Source organism: Pogona vitticeps, chromosome 1 (genome assembly GCF_051106095.1).
Source record: "Pogona vitticeps strain Pit_001003342236 chromosome 1, PviZW2.1, whole genome shotgun sequence".
Taxonomy (NCBI): Eukaryota; Metazoa; Chordata; class Lepidosauria; order Squamata; family Agamidae; genus Pogona; species Pogona vitticeps.
The window spans coordinates 192850837-192875537 of NC_135783.1; the positions used below are offsets into that span (position 1 = coordinate 192850837).

General features: G+C 44.0%; 1 protein-coding gene and 1 long non-coding RNA gene across 5 annotated transcripts in view; both read left to right on the forward strand.

Annotated features, from left to right (window-relative positions):
- Window positions 1-9762, forward strand: part of LOC140702314 (uncharacterized) — a 147371-nt gene extending 137609 nt beyond the window's left edge. Inside the window, exons 3-4 of the long non-coding RNA XR_013545327.1 lie at window positions 8780-8904; window positions 9253-9762. This is a non-coding gene — a long non-coding RNA (uncharacterized LOC140702314). The remainder of the gene's footprint in view (window positions 1-8779; window positions 8905-9252) is intronic.
- An 11832-nt stretch (window positions 9763-21594) lies between these two features.
- Window positions 21595-24701, forward strand: part of TFPI (tissue factor pathway inhibitor) — a 43518-nt gene continuing 40411 nt past the window's right edge. For 2 of the 4 annotated variants that reach the window (XM_072981293.2, XM_072981290.2), the window contains exon 1: window positions 21807-22260. The gene's annotated coding sequence lies outside the window, so the exon portion shown is untranslated. Of the gene's footprint in view, window positions 21765-21806; window positions 22261-24701 lie in introns of those variants that run through there. The other 2 variants (XM_078393605.1, XM_072981285.2) reach the window with 2 other exon arrangements.

Sequence of the window (24701 nt, forward strand, 5' to 3'; positions counted from 1 at the left end):
TTACTCTGCTCACCTTCTTGTCCTGATTCCCTATTTATCCACACATTAGAAAAGTAATGCCTCCTAAACATGGCACAGCCATTGACTCTTCTCGGATGCTCCCAGTGGTATGCTGGTTATAATTCTGGATCTCTGCTGAGCCATAAAACCCAATGGGTGACCTGCGGTCATTCACTCTCTGACCTACCTCAGAGAGAAGAGAGTCATATGACCTTGAGCTGCAGAAGAGGCGAGATATAAATGTAGTAACTCATCAATAGATGCAATAACTTCTTGAGCAGGGAGAAATCCCTGCCTCTGCCACAGAATCACTCTGTCAAGATTCTCAAGTGCTAGGATATGCCTGGGTCTGTGCAGCAGTACCAATAACCAGAGTGCAGCTAATTTGCTGAGGCTCTTTTAAAAATATAGTCCTGCTGCATCACAACAACAGCAACAGTAACAACAACCACAATTGTGTGCTATTAAATCAAACCCAACTTACGGTGACTTTTTCCAGGGTTTTCTAGGTATAAAATACTTAGAGGTGGTTTATCATCCCCAGTTTCTGGGGGTCTCTGGGACCACGTAACTTGCCCAAGACTAAGGTGGCCGACTCTTCTCCCAAATGATACAGTGGGGAAATAAACGCATGCCCTCCTGCTCCCCATCTAGGTATCCAACTCACTGAGGTGTCCACCCAGAGCAGTTATTGCTGAAGCTGAAGATGTGTGCTGCATCCAGCAATTTCCTGTATTCAAAAGAAGCAGGTCTCTGCATTTAAAACGGCACTCTCAACTAAGAATGAGAATGAAAAAAGAATCTGAATTAATTTCCACATATGGCCATGGATTACAAATGGGACTGGCCCTAACATTTGACAACCCAAGGAAGGTACCACAGGCAAGAACTCCTCATTTGGATTCTCCACACAACTTGAACTTGGCGATGTAGCCCATCATGCAGAAACAGCAATGTCAGTGGCTCCCATTTGCCACCAAATGACGCCCTGGTCTTTCCCCCTGACTCCATGATTCTTCCTTTGTCTGCGATTACGTGGGCTGGTTTCTTCCAGGTTCTTAGGAGACCAACTAACAATTTTTTTTTTTGTGGGGACCACATCTCCCATTGGGCCTTGTTTGTGAGGATCTCTCACAGTGAGGTCTTACTGAAGAAACCATCCAGTGACCTTGGAGCCAAAGGGAATGGCGTGGAACAAAGGGAGAAAGCCAGCTGTTCTTTTGATCTAGCGGCGGCGGCTGCTAGTTTGGCAGAGGTCAAATAGCATGTGGCGCAGCAGTGGTTCAAGTGTAAAGAGGGGTGAGACTTGATCTCCTGCCTCAGATGTTGCCCCTGATTACACAAGTGAACAGAACAGAGATTAGCATAACCCTTCACAATGTTTCTTGTTGCTTACACTTAACAATCCCAACATCACAGCTCTGTGCAATCAATTTGGGATGATTTTGGATGAAGGAGATTAAGAAGCAAGCTGCCTTTAAAAAAAAAAAAGTCTTTCAGACCATTTCTGTTAGGTTCATATAATTTCCTGTTTGAACAACCTATCTTTAATATCAGTCAATGAAGTCAGCACATACACTTTCATCCAGACACCCTTTGTTGAAATTTAATAAACCTGTAATTCAAGATGTTGTATATGTCTTATGGTTGAAGGCCCAGTGCCTTTAATATTAATAGGTCCATATTGGCTGCCATCTTCTAGGCAGATTGTCAGTTATCTGTGTTCCAATTTTCATATGTGTAGGCCTCCAGCCTTTCTTTCCTCTTGATAACTTTCTCACACAAGAAGCACAATAACCGGCCATTTCTTCCTCCACTTTCTCTGGGAACTTCAGTGTATTATTCTGTTTCTAATTTATATACACCTATCTCTTTGGCATTCTGCCATTACACTGCCAGTAATACGCACATTTTCTTCATCTTCATCATGTCTTTATTGCCTTACTCATTTTTAATTTAAATTCTGCATTTTGCAGATAGAGAGATGGCAGACACAGACAGCTGAGATTAAACAACTTAAACCTTCATTAAAGAAAAACTTCAGGAGATATGAAAAAGCGGTGTTCAGAGTGCGCTACAACCTTCCTTGTCATAAAGCCCAAGGAAGGCGACATAAACAACCATCCAAGTTGTCTTGCTGCCAACCAAGATGCTTTTCTGTGTGAAGGAAAGCAAGAAAACACGCTCACTTCCCACTCTGTGCTACTAAAAACTGGCCAGATTATTTATTGGTTCCAGAGAGAGAAATTCCCAGAGACACCTTCTACATACCTCCCTGGCACGAGAAGGAGGAAGAGGAGAAGGTGTTCATTTGTATTAAGCAGCATTAGAAAATACTTATGAACCAAGGTATAAGCAATATATGTGGGGCCTCTAACAGATCATATCATAGCTGGATGCTGGATGCCCCAAGCTAGCACAAAGAGGTTCTATGTGCAGGCATAACCACAGGGCAAAGATAATATTTCAGCAATTAGCAATTACAGTGGTGCCACGCTAGACGATTACCTCACAAAACGGTTTATTCGCTAGAGGATGAGTTTTTGAGATCACTATAGCACTTCACAAAACGGTGTTTCCTATGGGCGATTTTCACTGGATGATGTTTTGGCCCGTGCTTCGCAAGACGGGGGTTTTTGGGGGGATCGTTTTTCGCAAGATGACGATTTTGACAGCTGAGTCCACGCTTCGCAAAACGGGTGTGTGAGGGACATGTCAGTAACCACTCCTGTCCATCACAATGGAACCCTGAATTAGCAACCAATGGTTGAACAGAAAGGGCGGAACTAATATAAGGGGAGAATGGAGATCAGTTAGGAACTTCAGTTAGGAATATCAGTTAGAGTTAGGGATTTCAGTTAGGGACTTCAGTTAGGGATATCAGTTGGATAGAAGCAGTTTAGGTAGTTAGGACCAGAAATGTGTTAGAGAAGAGTAATAGAGAAATAAAGAATAAGATAAGAAATGAATAAATACCTTGATTCAAATGATTCTTCATAAGCATTTATAAATGTTATCAAAGCACAGTTTATTGAATGAATAAAATAAGACCATTCATGATTCACTTTATATGATTTACTTATAAACACATTATATCGGATAACTACAATTTAGGAGTCATATTTGATATAGTGAGGAATAAATCCTCTGGTGGCAGCGAAAAGGGTTGAAAAATAAATGTCATACCCAAAAGTGAACCTGGATTGTGTGGAAGAACAAACAGGGGAACTGGGGTGTGTGTGACAGGGTGTTTTGGGGACCGTTTTTGTAAGACGATGATTTTGACAGCTGATCCGCGCTTCACAAAATGGTTTTCCTATGGGTGATTTTCACAAAACAACGAGAAATTTTCCCCATTGGAACACATTAAATGGATTTCAATGCATTCCAATGGGGAACTGCATTTCACAAGATGATGTTTTCGCTAAACAGCGATTTTCGCAGAACGAATTAACATTGTCTTGCGAGGCACCACTGTACTCCCATTTCTACTCCATATCATGAATTCTAGTCACTTCCAGCTTTAGAAAATGAATCTGCAATGTAATACCAGGACAAGCCAGCTATCATGAATAAAACTATTGATTTCAGTAAGTTCGATGTTACACTTTTAGATAAGGAACCAGCAGAAGCATACTTTGTAGAAGTTGGAGTTTTATCAACAACCTCAAAGAGACAGAAAGGACAAAAACTGCAAAGTATAAAACAAAACTGCTGGAGAACTCAGTGGCCTTAGGTCTCTGGTTGCGGAGCCAGAGGCTAGGAGTTCAGTTCCCCCTCCCCCGGGCCTCTTTTGACAGGGGCTGGACTGGATGATCCCTTGAGGGTCCCTTCCCACTCTGCAGTTCAAAGGGTATTATTGAAAGAAAGAAAGAAAGAAAGAAAGAAAGAAAGAAAGAAAGAAAGATGCAATATCTCCCCTCCCCGAAAAAACAAAGTGTACTGCTTATATATCGCCTTAGCTTTTAAAGTACTCTCTGGAGTGTTTGCAATTTGGTCTTTAATAGTCCAGAACCATCTTTGCTTTGTGTCTTTTTGTTGTCCTTAGGTTTTATGTGTGTGCTTTGCAACTTGCAAAAATAAAATAAAGTCCCACACACCAGAGGAGCAGTCAGGTTCTTCAAAAAAGTTGAAACCAATGTATGCACATTGTGCTGCATCAACAGTGACATCCAGTGACTGGTGAAAGAAATGTCCACATGCGAAAGCTGAAATGTTAAGTTAAATGTTCAGGAAAACAATTTTGTCTTTTTATAGGTTTCCTACAATTTTGTCTTTGGGGTCAAGGACACTATAATGCATTACTGTGGAAGGAAGTTGCCCCCATTTCAGTCCAGTCCATGAGCCACCACAGTCCAAAGCCTGTCTCATGTAACAGAATATAGCAGAAAGACTGCTCTTGCTTGGTGCCAAATTTGGGGATGTTTGGCCATGGAGTTTTCAAGTTGCGAGGGTTTTTTTAAAAAAACAACAACACAACTTTAGGGTGCAGAACCAAGCACCTGTTTCAGCAGCTGACAGATGAAAAATATAGATAAGACAAAAATTGTATACCTGGGGAGAAAAGCCTGTATTTTAACCTCTTTCTCTCCATCCACAGGAATCTAGCCATTCCTGGCTCTGATTCAGACCCTTTAATTACTGCTTTTTAACCTCTAACATTTCTCAAACCACTCCTTTTTTGAAAACTTCTGAGAATTCCAAAAGAAAGAGTTATTTGCATAACAGAGCATTCTGGCCAATCAGAATGTGTCTTCAGATAGCCCACAGGGCCATTGGAAGGGAAGAGTTGGACCCTGCCATCATGGCCTTCAATGTGAAAGAAAACATTTAATTCCTTCTTGGCCACATATTCTTAGCTTCTGCCTGTGGAAATAGTTTAAAAACTATTTTAAAAAAATAGATAATATACATCAGCTCACTCATTTAAGATGTTAAATTACTGTTTAAACCCCCCCCCCTTGTGGCTTTGAATGATCCATAAACTCACCCAGTTTACTCATGAGTTTATGGATCCATATGATTTTTAGATGTGATCCTCCCTAAACCAATATCAGATCATAGGGCCCATCTGTACCCATAGACTACACCACAGAAATCATAGGTCCCCAAGCACATGGCTTTGCAGTGGTGCAAAAGCATGGATCTGATGCATGGATCCCCATGAATCCCCATGATTTTGATATAGGATCTTCCCCAAACCGCTGTCCAATCATAGGTCCCATCTCTGCTCACACACTAAAACACAGAAATTGTGGGTTCTTCAGCGCATGGCTTTGCAGTATGTATAGGTTCTGAGGTAGACTGCCTCTTAACCTGGAGGTTCCATTGCAACGTTCAGAGACAGACTGCCTCTTTACCTCTTTTGTAAGTTTCCAAGAAGTATCTAATTGGCTTCTAGTGAGGAAAAAAATATGTATAGGTTCTGAGGTAGACTGACCCTTAACCTGGATGTTCTCTTGCAACAGGTTCAGAGGTAGACTGCCTCTTAATCGGGAGTTTCCATTGCAGGAGGTTCAGAGGCACACTGTGTTGTACCTACTCACACCATTGCTTCACCATTTCATTAAGTCCAAAACAGCCCTTTGAAACATTTTGGCACAGAGGGACTGCAGCCACATCCGAGCAGTTCTCTCTTCTGTCTTCTCTGAGTAACCATAATACAGATCATATGCTCTTCTTCTGGAAACCTCTACTGCTGGGTAATTCTACATGTGGGAAATTTCTGATTGGATTTATATGTAGCTTCTGTATATTTAAACTCTCGTTTAAATAGCCAGGAATTTCAATTGTTCAAAACACCTCTGATTTATGAATGTGAGATATTGTGCTTCTGTACCCACCATTCAAAATGCTAGGAAATGGCCCAATATCACTGCACAATATTGGGCCCATATGGCCGGCAATAAAACAGATGCCGAGCTTTACATAGCCAAGGGCAGCCTGAATGTTGACAGCATCAATGGCAGCAGTCAAGGTGGTCTACAGCAGTGGTCCCCAACCTTGGGCCTCCAGATGTTCTTGGACTTCAACTCCCAGAAATCCTGGCCAGTAGAGGTAGTGGTGAAGGCTTCTGGGAGTTGTAGTCCAAGAACATCTGGAGGCCCAAGGTTGGAGAACATTGGTCTACAGCAAAGTTTCTTAATTGTAGGTCGAGACTCCATATGGCATAACTGAATGTGGGGGTCACAAAAAAAATTGGCAAAAATTGAAGGTTTCCATGTGGAGCCAAACTTGCATTTTCTGTTTTGCCTTGAGGCACTTGTACTGAATCTTGCCTTCCCTTCCCATCCAGCCCTTCCCTGAACATGTGTGCCCCTGACCCTTACCAGGCCATCTTTCCCCAGACTCACCTTGGCACCAAAAGACAAGCCTCCGAACCGCAAGGTTGGTGGGGCAATTCAGCCTTTGCATTTGCAAAGGGGAGGGTAGCTGTGGGGGAGGGAAGAAGGAGTTGGACGGGGCCTCAAGGCACAGCCTTTGAAACACGGCATGGACTGCTTCAGAAAGGTTACGGGCACTTGTCCCCAGTTCTGCCTTGGAAGAGGTGACATTACGACCAGGCTGTGGAGGGAACCGGAGCGAGAAAGAGAAAGCTGGTATGGGAAGTGACTGGTCTTTTCTGCCCTTTGGTGGCACCTCCCCCCCCCCCGGTACATCTAGCATGAAGTGCTTTATATATGGGTCAAATAGTTTTCCATGTGTTGGAGGGTAATAACATTTATGCCCTCTCTTGGCCATCTGAGAAGGTCTTGCCCTAGATGGTAACGGGAAATGTGTCCCTGCAGAGTTTTACTAGTTTGCGCTTCTTACATCTATTCCCAGGGTCAACTAGATTCGTAAAGTTATCTAGTGCACATCTAAGAGGTGTCTTAGGCACTTTCTCCACTGTAGCGGAGTTGTTGTTTCCCATGGCAATTGCTTTTCCCAATTAACATGTCCTTAAAAATAAAAATAAAAAGGCCTGGCCTTCAGCGAGTTTCCCAGCATGGCCCACTTGTGATCCCAGAAACAAATCGCACATGAACAGCGGCCTTATCCCCCTCTCACTATTCTTTTGGGTCAGGATCCCCCACCTCACTCACATGGACCCCACTTGGTAGGTCCTTCTGCTGGGTATGCCCCTCAAAACCTCACTCACCTTTGGACCCTCCCTCTCTCACTCATCCTCTCTCTTCAGCTGCATGGGTTTTTGGACCTTCTTGTCGGGGACATCCCCCCACTCCTCAATCACACACCCTTTGGGGTTTCACTTTATGTTCCCCCGGTGACTTTCACATGCACGGGATCACCAGGCCAATCCCCCCATGGAGGTATGGAACTGCTATCTCACCCTCCCATCAGGCCCCTATTTCCTGATCCACACACACTCCTCTCTTTCAGATTCTGGGGAATTTACCAATTCCTTCCCTTTGCAAGTGCTTGCCTTCTGGGTACACTGACCCTTCTAGTTACCAGTTTCAGAATTTTTCCTATCGCTGTTCCAGGGATTCCCTCAAGATGAAGCCTCTCGTGGCCATTCATTTGTGGCTTCTTAGAGGTCTGCTGGAGGCTAACTCTGGGTGCCCTCACAACAAAAAGAGGTCAGTGTGCACTAGTTTCTCCCCTCCTCAGTTTCCCCCTGGAGCCAGTCAGAAAGGATACCCAAAACAGGCAGGGTTAAATAAATTTGGAGGTAACCCTAGGAGCCTGAGAAAGGATAAGCCTTTCACAGTCCCATCTGGGGTGCCAAAATGTTGAAACCAGGAGCTAGTCTCTGGAATAGTGATTCAAAGTTTGAACACCAATAACCTTGACATGAGAGAGAGAGAGAGTTCAAATGGTTGCTGTTTTATTTAGCTAAATAAAAGGCAGATGGAAGTCATGCCTCCAAGTATAGGCAAGAAAAACCACACTATGCATAGGAAGACCAGGACTTTTATAACATTAGATACACAAGGGAATGGGAGGAGAAATGGGTGGTCCATGGTACAAGGAGTTGGGAGGAGAAATGGGTGGTTCATGACCTATTGGCAGAAGGAATGGGATTACAAAGGAATCACCGGTCACCGGTCCCCTTTTCTCAAGATATTGACCCTGGATATTCCTAGTTCCTTGCAGACTCACTTGTCTCTGGGAGGTTGAGCTGTTCTCACATGGGACACGTGGACCCAGGATTGGTGGGTTGTATTCTTCTTGCGTGTTTCATGTAGTGCTTTTGGGTACATGGTCCCATTACCCACCACAAGATGCCCCTTTGCCACCACAGGATTTGGAAAGAAAGAAAGAAAGAAAGAAAGAAAGAAAGAAAGAAAACTATTTACCTCTAAAAGCACATTCTTCCCCCCCTTTCCTCACTTATGTACCTTGTTTACAAGCTCCTAGGAGCAGAAGTTCTTCACGACTGACTGTCAGTTGTGACTCTGTCCTGCCTATTAATGTGGCATGTGGAAAACACCCATCTTATTTGAAGATGAGAAGCTGCTTTTAACATTAAAATACTCCTTTTGGCCACTTGTTGGAATGTGGGAGGGGGGCAAAGGACTGGAAAATGAATGCCGGCATGCGCGCCTCCTGGGAGTTGCAGGGTGGGATTTTTTATTTTTATTTTTTTGTCACTGCTGCTGTAAGAGATGTAATTAAATATCTTCTCACGATATTAGCTGGTTTACATTGTTACATCTATAGCTTCTATAGATTTGTGATGCTCCATTCAGACATAACACCACACCAGTATCAACGATAACAGTGAGGAAAACGAGTCCCACGCAGCTAACCTATCCACTCTCTCCTTCTCTAGTGGCCCCAGAGCCCTCGGATGAGGCCACTAAACCACCGTCCACCACCACTGGAAGGCTAGGAGTAGGATTCTCTTTCCCCAGGATGTTTACTGTGTCAACTGATGCCGAGACGTTTCACATTAAGGTAAAATACTATGGATTTGGGGCCTTTAAAGGGGCTCATCTGCTTAATTGCCTCCATTCCACGCCAGCCTTAGGAACATTCCTTGAAGCCAATGAAGTGATTTAAGTAGGCATTAAGGAAATAGGCCACTTTTAAAAAGCTATCTCACCATAGGAGGCAATTTAGATAAGGCACCAGGGAGAGCCAAGCTACATAAATAATTGTATTCCCTCTCCTCATGTTAAATGTCACACCATGGTGTTCCTTGATAGAGTCACAGGGCCCACTAAATCAACAGAAGCGAAAGCAAGAGCTCCTTGCACCCTTAAAAACTAACCGATTTACTTCAGTTTTTGCTTTCCTTCACAGGTCTTTTTGAAAGGGGTCTATTCCTGGCTGAATTATCTGGCCCTCTCCAGCCCAACACAAGAAAAAGAGACTTGAGAAGATGTTGTGAAGAACTTTCGCAGTAACACCACTGGACCAACAAGAAAAGATACACCGAGGTTTAGGAGGAGAATGACAGAAGCTCACACCCTAAAATGAACCTCTTGAAATTGACACAGGAATGTACATGTGCATCAGCTTATGCACACATGTGCAAAGAAATCCACACCTACATAGAGACCCCAAGGAGTGTAATTAACTGGGTTTTTTTTAATGGGGGGATTGAATAAAGAAAACAAAATCTGAGAACACAAAGCCTGGTCAGTATTTTACCCCAAAAGAAGTCCCTCATTTTGTCTGGCAGCTTTTTAAAAATAAATAAATTCAGAGAGTGTTTGCTGAAGCCTAATGCTGTTACTCAGAGACCTTCAGCAACTGGAGTGTGCAGGAAATATCTTTTTCTCTGGGAGGTAACCCTATCAGTCTCTCTCTCTCTCTTTTTATTACTGGCTCAGCAACTTCCTTATAATACGTTGATCACACTTATTAACATTTTGAGCCCTGTGCATGTTAAAATGAACATGGGTGATCTGTGGCAGAGCTGCTGTTCTGCCCTATGAGTGCACCTGGGTTCACTGATCTGCCCTTAGATAGATAGATACTGTAGGTAGGTAGGTAGGTAGGTAGGTAGGTAGGTAGGTAGGTAGGTAGGTAGGTAGGTAGGTAGGTAGGTAGGTAGGTAGGTAGGTAGGTAGATAGATAGATAGATAGATAGATAGATAGATAGATAGATAGATAGATAGATAGATAGATAGATAGATAGATAGATAGATAGATAGATAGATAGATATGGCAAATAGAACTTTATGTGTTTCAGAATAATGACAATGTATTGTTTACATTGCTTTTAAATTATGACATAACTCATGGATGTCAGGATCAAACTTACTTGTAACTTTGTACTGTATAGGTAGAAAGATCTTCCCTATCTTTTTTTTTTTAAAAAAGTAAGAGTATATCTGTAGAAAACACCACAAAAGACAACAGTGCAGATTTATCAATCAGCCTCATATGCCAGCAAAACCCTTCTTCAGGTAATTTACTTTACAAAATATAAAGAATAAGTGGAGTGCTGTGATGTTAAGATCTGTCAGTAGAGGGCCACAGAAGACAACATATGCCTTTGTACGTTAAGACACAGAAACAAGCTGTAAGTAACTGGGTTGTTACATTCATTCCACAGCTTCCTAAGCTGTAACCATCAAACAGCAACCGGACTTTGGACTTCCACCTAAGAAACCCATCCTGCCAAGTGCTGCTGGACTTAACATCTAAGAGCATCTGTCCTGGCCAAATCCATCTTGCCATGGATGTTTAGACTTTAAGTTTGGGACTTTACGTTTCCAGGGCAAACACAGGTCTGAACCAACCCCTACTCTGTGTGTGTGTGTGTGCGCGCACACACACACACACACGTGCGCATGTATCTATAAAAAGCAAGACGGTGGTTGGATTGTTAGCGAAAAAGCAGTGAGTAGCAGGGAGGCTTAAACACTTCTCTGATGATAGAGACCACCTTCTCCAGAGGTTATTTTACATATAAAGAAAAGGTACATTTCCAGCTTTTGTTATGTGTATGCAGCTGCCATTTATGCTCCAATTCCAGTGCCTACTCTCTATGTCAGTACTGTGATTCATTACTACTGTAGCTTCAATGCCCTGCTTGTTACAGAGAGCTCCCAGCTCAGTTTTTTTTTTTTTTGAATCCTCATACCTCACTGTCTTCTGTTATCTCTGTCTTGCTGAAATTTTCCATGCTCCTCCAACATCTCAAAGTAAATACCTTAATGATGGAACAGATAACAGTTCCACCACCCTGGCATGCACAAAACAGTCACTCCTAACATGCTGAAAACAAGAGGAGATAAATCATTCAAGAGTTCTCCATCCACAGGATAACACCACTCAATTACAAACAGTTTGTCATACTTTCCGAAAGGGCCAATTCCTGGCATTTTGTTGTCTCAAGCAGGGAAGAAAATGGCAGCCCCTTCTCATGTCATGTACCAAAGTTCAACCTGTCTTCACCCCAAGTGATGGGAGAATATTCTCAACCACGCCTAGAGTCAGGCGGGTAACTTGAGGATGCAGATCAAGTTGGGTCACACAGTTTTGTGCCCCGATACCTGCAGCATGTTGTTGCTTGAGGCAACTGCTTATCTTGCTTGATAGCAGAGTCTGCCCTGGGTATTATTTATGTTTTCTACTGAAACTGCGCCATAGCATTGAAACAAAAAGCAAAGCCCTGTTCCTGTGTTGAAGGAGCATCTGTAGGCCACATTCAAGGAATGGTGCATACCAGGCACAGCCCCTCTGTTGTGCTCATGCAAAAACAGCACATCTGGAGAGGAGAGCCTATTATATCCATAAAGGCTCTGTGTGTGAACCAAACCCCCTTGCCTCCCCTTAACATGTGAATAAGGCTTAAGAGATTCTGGTATTAATCAGGAAGCTCTTGGTTTGCAACACATCTCTGACGTAAATTCATAATATGGCCTTAGGGAAGCCATCTCAGTCTCAGTTTCCCCATTTATGATGAAATGGGGGAGAAGAATAAGTAATGACACCTTAAATTAAAGAAATAATAGTAATATGCCTTCAAGTCAATTCTGACTTATGGTGACCCTTTTCAAGGTTTCCGAGTAGAGAAAACTCAAAAGTGGTTTCTCATTCTCTTCTTCTGAAGGTATCCTGGGACTGCGCAGTTTGCCCAAGGCCTCACAGGCTGGCTCCGCTCACAGGAGACGCAGTGGGGAGTCCAACTCCCAACTTCTGGTTCCACAGCCAGACACCAAAGCAACTGAGATATCCAGCCAGCTCATGATTTGCTTTACAGAGAATTAATTAAGAATCATCACTATCAGGTACAGTAAACTCATTTCCAATTTCGGGCAATTCTCCTAGAGATTTTTGCATACACAGAAGTGATTTTCCAGCCTCTCATCCAGTGATGCTATGAGACTTGTGGTACCCTTAGTCTTAAGAAGGGCATATCCTTAGTATATCCTCTTACAATGATTATTATAATTTTTCTTCTGAAAGGATGAAAAGGGCCTACAGAAACTCTTGAGTTGAGTTCTTTTTCAGAAGCATCATTTTCGGAAGCTAACACACATATCCCTGTACAAGAACTGCTGGATAGCTTAGTGGCTGAAGTATCTGGCTGTAGAGCCAGAAGTTGGGAGTTCGATTCCCCACTGTGTCTCCCTGACAAAGGCTGGACTCAATGATCCATGGCTCTGCAGTTCTAAGATTATTCTAAGATTATTATTGTTACAGGTGAAATTATTTTCATCGGTGCTTTTCTGTCTGGACAAGGGAAAAGCTCTACATTCTGAAGGGCCGATCTATACAGGGCCGACCAGACCTGTGTTCTAGGTATGTATACCAAACACAAACACATGCCTTCCATTAAAAAGGAGAGGGTGTGTAACCTTTTGCTCTTTCTTCATAGTATGTTGAGAAATAAACAAAGTGCTGCCAGTGTTGGCAGGAACAAGCTCTTTTATTGGAGCAACACAACTTCTTAATGAGCCAACATGGCTCCACAATAACACCCATAAACTCCTAGGGCACCAGGGAGTTAACTCTACTCCCAAACAGTCCAAAACAAGGAGAGCAATCTTACAAGTGACCTTTACTGGGAGGGACAGAGCCCTGCCTCCTGTACCAGTTCCAGAACCCTTGGCTAAACACAGAGTGCTACAACGAAGGGGGTAGATGTGAGATAGGAAGAAGGCGGCCAGCTGGGTGACATGAGGGATGCTGTCTGGGAGGTCCTTGTTGTGAGGCCCTGCCACTTCCTTCCCTGGCAGCGTGCCAATCAATGGGTCTCCAGTCTTCTCACCTCACCTCAGAATATTTGGGCTGCTTCCTCAGGCGGCACCAGGAACTGCTCCCTGTGTCTGGATCTTGGCAACAGATAGCTTCCTAGCTGGCTGTCGAGTGCTCCGGTAATGCCAACACCTCCTGGGCCTCAAAGGCCGCCCAATCTTTGATGTCTACCTAGCAGTCCTCTTAGTCTAACCCTAAGCTCTCCTCCTTAAATCCCCAGCCTGCCATGGCTACGCGTATGGCCTCCAAAGGGGGGGGGGAGGTCTGCATCCACCTCAGTCTGCAGGTGAACTGTGGCTTGGAAACCTTACCCTGTTTCTCAAGGAGGTGGACAGCTCACTCTTGTCAGAAGTACCAAAATGTGTTGTTGGTTTTTTGTTTGTTGTTGTTGTTTTTAAATAATGTGCTGCTCCCCCATTGATCTTGAATTGTATCCCAGCAGCCAGTCTAAACCATGTTAGGAAGTGTGGGGGGTGGGGTTACTACTCATTCATATACTGATGGTGATTAAAGCTTACCCTATTGTATCATACATTGAGCTAACCACTTCAAATAGTAAATATTGCATATTGCTGAAACTGGAAGTGTAATATGTGTTGTTTTATTACTCATGGTTTACTACTTATGGCTATGCAGAGACGTCTGGCACTAAAAAGAGTCACGTGTGGGGATATGGGGTTTGCATACTTTTCAGTGGTTCCAAAACAACCTGAAGGGCTGTGAATGGATTCACTTTCAAATTTTGACAACTCCTCACTTTGCGCGGGAAATATCACAGGAGACGTCTTCTTAACTTTTATAACTTCCTCTTTATTAGTTACAGGCAAATCAACATTATTCATGGTAGGGTCAAAACAGCTTAACTCAGGCAGTTATGTGCCATAACTGTCTAACACAAAGTCCCGAACACCATCCATTGAACTCACAGGGGGGCTGGGCCAAACTTCTCTGCATTGGTTGGCTTCCAAAGAGGTGTGCTCCACACTGCACAGATGGTCCCGCAGCATGGGTGTCGAGCCCAGTCTCCTTCGGGAGGAGGAGTGTTATAGTGAGAAGCCGGTCTAATTACCTGCCAACCTCAACCCCTTATTCTTGGGAAAGACAATAACCAACCATTCTAGCATTTCATATTTCACCTCTCTTTCTTCTTTTGGGATAGGATCTGGTAGTAGCAGGCCGCCTAACTTTAGATTTGGGAAGTCTTTCAACAACTCTTGTGTCTTCACCCTTTCATATTCCCTTAACCTCTCTAGCTCTCTTTTCCATTTCCGCAACTCCAATTCTACTTCAAACCACTGTTCTCCTTGATTACTTATACCCTCCTCCCAGACTGACAGCTTCTGCTCCTCCCCTTTCTTGCTCCCTCACTCCTCTACCAGACTCACTTCAAATTTCTCACCACATTCCATTTTCCCCTCTTCTGAAGCTACGTTCTCCCTTTGGTCCACTTGTCCTGTTTCATTCTCGGGTTTTTCCCTAACACCCCCCCCTTTCCTTCTTCCTCTTGAGACAGCACACTCTCTTCTGGGCAACCCTCACAAGGCCCCATAAAAGGTCAAGCAAAAGATGCCTTATTATGACCTCATCTGGGTAATGTGGCTCCAGTAAGCTGCCATGGCACTGTTGCCATGAGGCCATGATGGAGCGAATTTCTAGTTTCCTGAGCTGGGCTGCAGATCCTGCCATGAGACTCTTGAGGTTAGCCCTGGTGTGAGCTAGGTACAGCCGGCGTGGGCAGGTCCCCTCATCGACAGCAGGACAGTTATTGGTTGGGAAAACACCTGAGGCAGGGAAGAGTGGAGGGGACACAGCTGTAACCTTGGCCAAAGTAGAAAGAGAGGGGAGTGAACAGGGAGAGGAGGAGGTGTTGGAACTGAACATCTGGATACTGAAAGAAGCTTCCAGAAGCTGGTATCCTTGGAGAACTGTCTGATCAGCTGAAGACCAGTACCTGAAGTGGGAAAGGCAGGTGGGAGACTAAGGGAAGGAAAACTTCCAAGGACTGCTGGGACCGCATGGCCTCCCCCGCCTGCAGGCTTCAAGCCGAGTTGCTTTAGACGCCATGCCAGAGGCTGGACTGGCAAGGACTGTTTACCAGCCAGAACCTTTCGTATCAGCGGTAATGGGCCGCTGCAGGAGTGCTGTACCTCCCGAGGAACTGAGGGGCAGAGACTGGGTGTTCCCTTGGCTCTAAAAGGACTGAAATTGCAGAGAACGACCATTCCCAACCTTGCTAGATAGAGCTGAGACCCCATCCTGCAAAGGACTGTAGAAGCACCGTGTTTCCTTCCCCCCCCCTTTGTTTGCTGAGTCCAGTAAAGTTAAATAACCCCCCAGTTTCACTATGAAGGCAGCAGTCGGGGCCGCTCACCACCTGAAAAGAGCAAATCATCATGTGTGAAATCACTCAATCCACGTGGTGTGCTCTCAACCCCTCCTCAGAAGAAGTGTGGTTCCGCTATTTCAACAAGCTGTTTGTTTGTATACCGCCCATCTGGCAGCCAAGGCCACTCTGGGCAGTTTACAACAAGCAACATAAAACAACAAAATAAAACAACATAAAACAACAAAATAGCAAATAGTGACATTAATACATAGGGGTGAAAATCAAAAAACAAAGTGAAGTGAAGATAAAATTACAATACAATAAATACAATTAAAAGCATAGAAAAATATAAAAACATGGAGCATGCCAGTACTGTATGATAGAAGTTATATTATCGGGCACTATTGTATCAGAGTGTAGTTTGTTCAGGGAAGGTAAAGGTAAAGGTTCCCCTTGACATTTTTTTTTTAGTCCAGTCGTGTCCGACTCTAGGGGGCGGCGCTCATCCCGTTTTCAAGCCATAGAGCCAGCGATTGTCTGAAGACAGTTTCCATTGCCACATGGCCAGCGTGACTAGGAAACGCCGTTTTACCTTCCCACCGAGGTGGTACCTATTTATCTACTCGCATTTGCATGCTTTTGAACTGCTAGGTTGGCGAGGAGCTGGGACAAAGCAACGGGAGCTCACTCCGTTGCGTGGATTCGATCTTACGACTGCTGGTCTTCTGACCCTGCAGCACAGGCTTCTGCAGTTTAGCCCACAGCGCCACCACGTCGCTTTTGTTCAGGGAAGTCCTGTCTAAATAGCCAGTTTTTGAGTAGCTTTTTGAATGTTCCCAGTGAAGGGGCCAGACAGACTTTGGGCGGAAGAGAGTTCCATCGTTGTGACGCTACCTCCGAAAAGACCCAGTTTCTAGTGGCTGTTTTCCAGGCCCCTCTCGAGATCAGAACTCTCAGCCGCCCTGCCTGCGACAATCTTACAGGATGGACAGACCTAACCGGAAGGAGGAGCTCAGCTAGATAATATGGTCCCAAACCATTTAAGGACGTATAGGTTAATACCATCACTTTGAAACTGATACAGAGGTGAACAGGTAGCCAGTGTAAGGCAGCCAGAGTGGAGGAGATATGTTGGTATTTTCTAACCCCACTCAGCAATCTGGCCACCACATTCAGGACCAGTTGCAGTCTCCATAGCAGTCCCAAAGGCAACCCCACGTAGAGGGCATTACAGTAGTCTAATCTCGAGGTTACTAGTGCATGGACTAGTGCGGTGAGTGACCCGGTGTCAAGGTAAGGACGTAGATGGGTGATCTGCTGTAGGTGGAAATACGTAGATGGGACCACAGCTTTATGAGATGTCATTGATAGCGATGGGTCCAAAAGCACACCTAAGCTACAAACCTCCTCCTTCATGGAAAAAGTCCCTGCCCCAAGACCACAGACACCACGGGCCTCCACTTGCAGGATTTCCATCTTGTCCAGGTTCAACCTCAGTCTGTTGTCCCTGATCCATTCCAGCACCGCATCCAGGCAGCACTCAAGGGACGGGACGGTATCCACTGCAGAAGGTTGGAAGGAGAGAGAGAGAGCTGAGTTTCATCCGCATATTGGTGACACAACACTCCAAAACTCCTGATGACTTCCTCCAAGGGGTGATTTTTTTTCAGGGGACTTTCACAAAGTTGGGGAAAGCAAGGCTCACCCTTCCTGACTCAGCACCGACCCCACTCATATGAGAATGTCTCTAAAGTTATAATTGTCACTTTTTGCAGCCTGGAAGCCTTACTTGTCCCCAACAGAAAGATTGTGTCTTGTTTGTAAAACTTTGCTGCGTCATGGAAGAATGCACAACAAATCTCGTATCTCTGATCATTCTGGCAGGCTGAATGGGGCTTTTCCACAGGCAATACAGGCAAATGTGACCCATGATCCCCCATTTCTCGTCTATGGGATAGAAAAAACATGGACCACGTCAAGCATTCAATCATATAATAACCCCTAGCTTTACAAAGCTGAAACACAGATGTCTTCCTTTGTTAACATCTGTTGACACACCAAGCACAAATAATCTCTCTGTGTGTTTGCACTTGTATGTATTCACCGATTGTGGAAGAGTCAATTTTGTTCTGCTTTTTTTTTTTTTTTTTTGAGGGAAATGTGTTAGTAAATGGCTACTGCAGTTTCTTCCCCCAACCTTCCCACTAATTTTTAAAATAATAATATTTAACTTCATAATGGATCTGAAAGAAGTTATGGAGTAGCTGAAATTTAATACATTCAGCAGCTTTTGCTTTGGAAATACTTGCATGGAATAGAAATGAAGAAAAACTGTATCCCTGGCATTTTTGATCTGGAAGGGGCAGTTCAACACATGATGACATTGAAAACATATTGTATGTGTTTATCTTTGCAGTGAAGCAACTGTGCAGAAAAGGGCCCATCACCCTTGAAACTGCACTGCCTGAGGAGGAGGCACCAGCCAAAGCCCCAACTGGCAATTTTAATATTCAGGACTAGAGATGGACACGAATTGAAAAATGAATTGCAAAATTAATTAAAATTTGCTTATTTGCCAATTCCTATTAATAGGAATCAAAGTCCCAGACGAATATGAATTAATGAATTTCTAATTATATTTAATTTGTCAATTTGTGGGGTTACGAAATGCACATGTCCGGCGTTTTGTCCGGGCACCTAGGAACACCACAATCACAGAGAAGCCTCCCCTGACTCTCCTCTACAAACCCTCCAAGTTGGGTGAAGGTTGGGTTTCCCCAAGCCAGCTGCTAAAGGGCACTTTCCTGGGGTGGAGCCACTTTGTGGGGGTATAATTTGGATGTCTGAAACCCAATCTTCACCAAACTTGGAGGGATTGTAGAGGAGAGTCAGTAGAAGCTTCTCTGTGATTTTGGTGTCTTTAAGCGCCTGGAGAGAACTTTATTTTTTGGGGGGGGGCTCTTTGTGGGTGTATAATTTGGACATCAAAAACCCAAACTTTACCAAACTTGCAGGGCTTGTTTAGGAGAGTCAGAGGAAGCTTCTCTGTAATTTTCATGTGTCTAGGTTCCCAGTGGGTGTTTTACAGGGTTTTACAGTAAAAACTAAATTGACAAATTTGTCAATTCATCAGAAAAAATTGTATGTTCATTTTTCATGATTTGGGAACTTTGGTGAATCATGAATCAAGACAAATCACCATTTTACTGATTTGTGCCCATCTCTTTTCAGGACTATTGGGTAAACTTAAGTCATGTGAGATTTGCATACCTAAGGCGAGGGAAGAAATGCCTGTGTCTGAATGATTGATGGTTGTATTGCTTCATAGTTTCATAGAATCATAGGCTAATGTGGTTGGAAAGGCCATTGAGTCCAACTTCTTGCTCAATGCAGGAATGCCAATCAAAGTATATCTGACAGGTGGTTGTCTAACTTTTTCTTGTGTTGGAAAGCTCACTGCCCCCTGAAGTAACTGGTTCCATTACTGTACTGCTCTAACAGCTAGGATTTTTTCCCTATATTCCAATGAAATTTGGCTTGCTGCAACTTGAGCTGGTTAGTACACTTCCTGCACTCTGGAATGACTGAGAACATTCCACCTCCTCTGTTTGACAACTTTTCAAGGCTGAACATGTCCAGTTCTTTGAGCCTTTCCTCTTAGGGATTGGTTTCCAGTCCCTTTGTTGCCCTCCTCTGAACTTGCTCCAGTTTGTGGGCATCCTTCTTAAAGTGTCATGTCCAGAAATGGACACAGGACTCCAGATGAGGCTTAACCAATGCTGAATAGAAGGTAAAGGTAAAGGTAAAGGTTCCCCTTGACAATTTTTGTCCAGTCGTGTCCAACTCTAGGGGGCGGTGCTCATCCCGCTCTTCAAGCCATAGAGCCAGCGTTTTGTCCAAAGACAATCTTTCCATGGTCACATGGCCAGTGTGATTTAGACATGGAACGCTGTTTACCTTCCCACTGAGGTGGTCCCTATTTATCTACTTGCATTTGCATGCTTTCGAACCGCTAGGTTGGCGGGAGCTGGGACAAGCGACGGGTGCTCATTCTGTTGCGTGGATTCGATCTTACGACTGCCGGATCTTCTGACCCTGCAGCACAGGCTTCTGCGGTTTAGCCCACAGCGCCACCACGTGGACTAGTAAATCATGGGATTTGTAGACTATTGTTAATGGAACGTAATGTCTTTTTTGCAGCTATGTTGGCACTGTTGGCTCATATTCACCTTTTGAGCTACAACAATTCCAAGATCCTTCTCACATGTAGTATTACGGAGACAGGTATCCCCCATCTTGTTAACTGTGCATTTGGTCTCTTTCCTTAGAAACAGAACTTTGCATTTATCTCTGTTAAATTTTATTCTGTTAATTTCAGCTCTGTCCCCATCATTTACTACTGATCAAGCCCACTTTGTGTTTCCTTCTGTCCAGGGAGAACCAGCTGCAGGTAGCATAGACACTCAGGTGGGCAGGTATGCATCCACCTAACAGCAAGTAGGAGCTGACAGTTTTGCACCTTTCCTGCAGCAGTAAACTTTTGTACTCTCTGAATTTTAGTGCCCTAGATCAAATCCCTAGTTATGACTCTGACACCAGCCACTCCTTGTTTGGCTTTCATTTGAACTATCCAGTTAGCTTTTCAAGACAAATACCAAATAGCCGTCCCGTCCCTTGAGCGGTGGTGGTTTCCCCACAAACTGGGAGGAGGAAACAATGCTTAAATTCTTTGTAGTTCTGATCCTGATGCCACCACTCACAGGATAGCTCCATAGTGTTTGATTCCCTACGATGACTCCCTGACAGGGGCTGGACCCGATGATCCATAAGGTCCCTTCCATCTGTACAGGTCCAAGATGATTATTCTTGCTGCAGTTAAAGACAAAACCAGGTTAAACACAGAATATGTATCCTGGCCCTATACACATTGCCATTGAGTAGCATGGACATACATCCACATCTTTGTTAGACAGTTTACCAGCAAAACAAAGATAGCTCAAAATGCGTTATTAATCCTGGGTAAGAATTTTGTTTTGGTTCACTTTGGATAAGAATTTGCCAATGTTTGTAAATTTCTTTCTGGATGGAGAGAATGAGACTAAACAAATGTGAATGGGGGGGAAACCCAGAACCGGCAGTTCTTTCCATATTTTCCAGCTCTTTAGTTGATTAAATACAAACGCTCTGGCTTTTGATATCTATCTATTCAAGCATGGTTGCATTAGTGAGCATTATCTGTGCATGTTTCCCACAGTTCTTCTCAATGTGTTTTCTGTTGACTTCATGACTTTAGCACTCATCGCAAGTATATCAGATCTTTTGGCAGGAGGATGGGGTCTATGTTGTTTGGCTGGCAGGGCTTATCCCTTTATTTTGTCTTGTTTCGGCTTCTGTGATCACTGATATTGATCCCCTGAACCTATTGTTGGGCATGTCCTGATGCCATCATGAAACCTACCCGTTTTGCCTGCCTTCCCTTCACATTGGCAAGGACTAAAAACATTTGTTCACCTACTACAGCACTAATTGAAATGCTTTCCATGTCTTGTTGGTTCAGTGCAATTTCACTTGGCAGACCTTAAAAGGAAGAAGGGATTAAAACGCTGGAGGAAGGGGTAGGTAAGAAGGTGGGGCTAATAGCAGAGAAAAGTGGGCAAGAAGGGGAGCCCTGTGACATGTGGAGACTTGGAATGTATCTTCTTGGAATATTTTAAAATTTCTGTATGAACCGTGACAATGATTCAAATGCCACATGGTGGTATAAAGAAGTACGCATCACCCCAAGGCAGATCCCTCTGTGGGCATACTTTGAACTAAGATTGCCACTCTCCCCCCCCCCCCCACACACACACACTCCTTCTCTTTGACAGTTCCATGATTGGAAGGTACAGGTTGACCCCCTCCATGCTAAGAACAGCTGTATCAGTAGAATTTGGCCAGTGCAAAGGGAGCCAGAGTTTGGTCCATTTCATCCATGGAGAATATGCTCACATTGGCAAATCCTACATTTTCAAAGGAAATAACTTTAAGGTGTTTTCTTTTTTAGTTGAATGAAAAAGAAACTGGTCAGTTCCCCCATCCCTAGCAGAGTAGTACTATTTTTTAAAGACATGAAAGCAAAACAGAAACCACCATTGCTTGGCTACAGATGGATAGCTGTCCAAAAATACCAGCTGTCCCTGATAAAACAGGGATGTTTGGAATTCACGGAATCTACCAACCTGCAACCCAAGTCTGAACATGCTGTCATGCAGTATTTTGGATAGCACTAAAGGCCAGTTTTATATTAACTCTTTGAGGAACAAGAAATGCGGGGGGGGGGGGGTGTCTGCGAATGCAGCCAGCTATTAGTCAGATGGTTTCTGTTCATCCTGTTTCCCATACATTAGAAAGCAAGGCATGTCCTAGGGAAAGCTGGCCGGGGGAGGGGCAGGGGGAATCGTTTAAAGACAGGCAGGGGCATTGTGCTCCAAACAGGAAGCTCTGATATTTCCTCTTTGCAGCTGATCTTTTGGAATCCCGAAGCCACTCTGGAGCGAAGAGGTGCAACCTCTGGGCTGTGTAACCACATCAGGCTCTTGCAGCTGTAGTGACAGCTGGAACAGAAAGATCAGATTACATTTCTCTCATTGTTTCCACCTCTCTCTCTCTCTCTCTCTGCACCCACAGCCCTACATTCTGAAGCTGAAAGGAGAAGAAGCAAACACAACACTCCTTGGGGAGTTATCTCGCCTTCCTTTCGCAAAGTATTTAGCACTGCCAACTGCTGGGTGAGTAGCTGATCTTGTTGTCTTTATTTTCAAGCCTTTGTTTTGCTGGATAAGGATCTTTTCCCACACTGAGGTGCACATTAGAAGTTTGGGTGGTGGTCGTTCTTGTTCTTACTGTTTCGTTTTAGGGTATTAGAATGAGATTAAAATGGATGAATAAAAATGGAAGGGAAAAATTGACATCCAAATGAATACTGCCACCTTCCTCTGACGACTAAACTAGAAGTGAACTGAAGGCAGAAGCACTTAAAATAAAAGAAGATTTGGATTCTGTTGTAAATGTGGGGAGACAAAAAATGAGCACTGATGAAAAGGCAGAGTTAATTCTCTAGAGTCCTTGTGGAATAAGACATCCTTTTGTCATATTTGGGATCCGGATTCAGGGAAGCTGTGTGCATGCAGTGCAATCCTGAACATACTATCTCCAGGATTCTCTGATCTACTTGTGGAATCTACTCTCGTGTAAACTGTTCTTGGGACTGCAGCCTTAGTAAAGTTTTGATACTGCAATCAACTCATGAACAAGCTTTTAGCTTTGGACTGTCCACAAGGAGTTACTCGTGCAGCTGCTTGCATTTCCTGAAATAATATTCAATAGGAAGAATAGCAGTCAAGTATTGTATATATTTATAGACAACTAACTTTGGAAAAAGGCAAGCCTTTCAATGCTGATTGGTAGGGTTTAAGCTGGAAAACATACCTGGAAGTAAGTCCCATTGAATCTACTAGCCCTATTCAGGCATCCTTAAATTATTCATTGAACAGGTGGGGAAGAGAATATGCTATCCCCATCATCAATACAAACATCCGGAGGATGTTGATTTTCCTCTTTTTGTCCTATGTGGGATCCCCAGGGTGGTGTAGTGGATTGAGTGATGGACCTGGACTCTGGAGAACATGTCTCAACCCTCCCCCCCCCCCATTTAAGCAATGGACACTTGACTGGGAGAGTGGAACTGGTAAAACCACTCCTTAAAATGTCTCACTTACCTTGAAAGCCCTGTTAGGGATGCTGTAAGTTGGTTCTGACTGGATGGCACAGAACACACGTGCATCCCACATGGACAGCCTTCACAGGCTGAAGTTTTTCTGTTCAGATCTGTTGCTTTCCAAGCAGGCAGATGGAAAATGGAGGGGTGGTGGCCATGGCATGACCCTCCACATCTGTTGAGTGAGCACAGTGAAGCGTGCCTGAACGCAGGGTTACTCTTCAGTGCAGGGGAACGGAAGATTTCCAGGATTTATTAAACGTCCATCACTGTTGCGTCTGACCTAGGAGATCTAATCATGGCTCTCCACTGTCTTATCAGGGACTCGGCATAGGATTGTAGCTACTAGGGCAGGGGGCCCCATCTTCCCCTAAAAACTCTTTCCCCTGAATTGGCAACTTTTGCTTTAGACACCAGTCTCAGACACAGCAGTCCAACGAGGGGAACGGATTGGTGTCACTGGAGCATACCATGGAAAATGTACTTTTTTTGGACTACAACTCCCAGAAGACTCCAGCCAGCTTAGCCAGAGGGCCACCTTAGCTGAGAGGCTCTGGGAAATGTAGTCCAAATGTATATAAATTCTGGCTGGAAAAACAGACACCGGTTGTGTCTGTTTCCAGGGCACAAAGTGGGGAGGAAGGTCAAGGGATTTTTCTGCCTCTTTGACAGACCACTCGGCTTCTTGTTTCCATCACTTTGCCCTATTCTGGTGGTAGGGGATTGTTTCTAATGGGAGGGTAAATAACTTGAGCAGCTCTGGTGACATGTCTGAGGAACAAGGGGGCTGCAAATCATGTGGCCCCAAAGCATCCTCTGAGCCACCTCTGAAATGGTCCAGAACACACACTCTTTCCTGGCTTTCCCACCGCTTAGCAGCCATTCCATTCTCAGTCAAGGGCAGGGGTATCTCTACAGTCAAGCTGCCCTTCAGGGGACTAGTGGTTTTGCATCCTGATCCTTTTTTTCTTAACTTGTGAAAATAAAGATATGTATGTAGAGAGGAAATGGTACCATTATTCACTAAAATTTAAACCTGCTCTCAGTATTCTGCTCACTACATCCAGTTGTAGTCAAATAACTGAAATGTATGATGTATTTATTTTTTTATTCAAAAAATCCAACTTTTTAAAGTTGGATTACATAATAAGGCAGTAAGCCTAACCATATAAATACTAAGCAGAGCCCGGAAAAGGTACAGTTTGGATTTCACCTCTCAGAAACCCCAAACCAGAATGGCCTCTTTGGTAACTTGGCACTATTTCCAGGTTTCAATGCTAGGTTACTTTCTCTCCTCTCTGGATCCCCTTCTTCCCACCCCTGCCTGTACTATATAATACGACTTCATCCCATCACCATAACATTCCTAGGTATGGATTTGATTTAATTGGGAGATGAGTCCCAACTGAAATGACTCATTTCTGCTGGCCTTGACATAGCAGCAGTAAATTA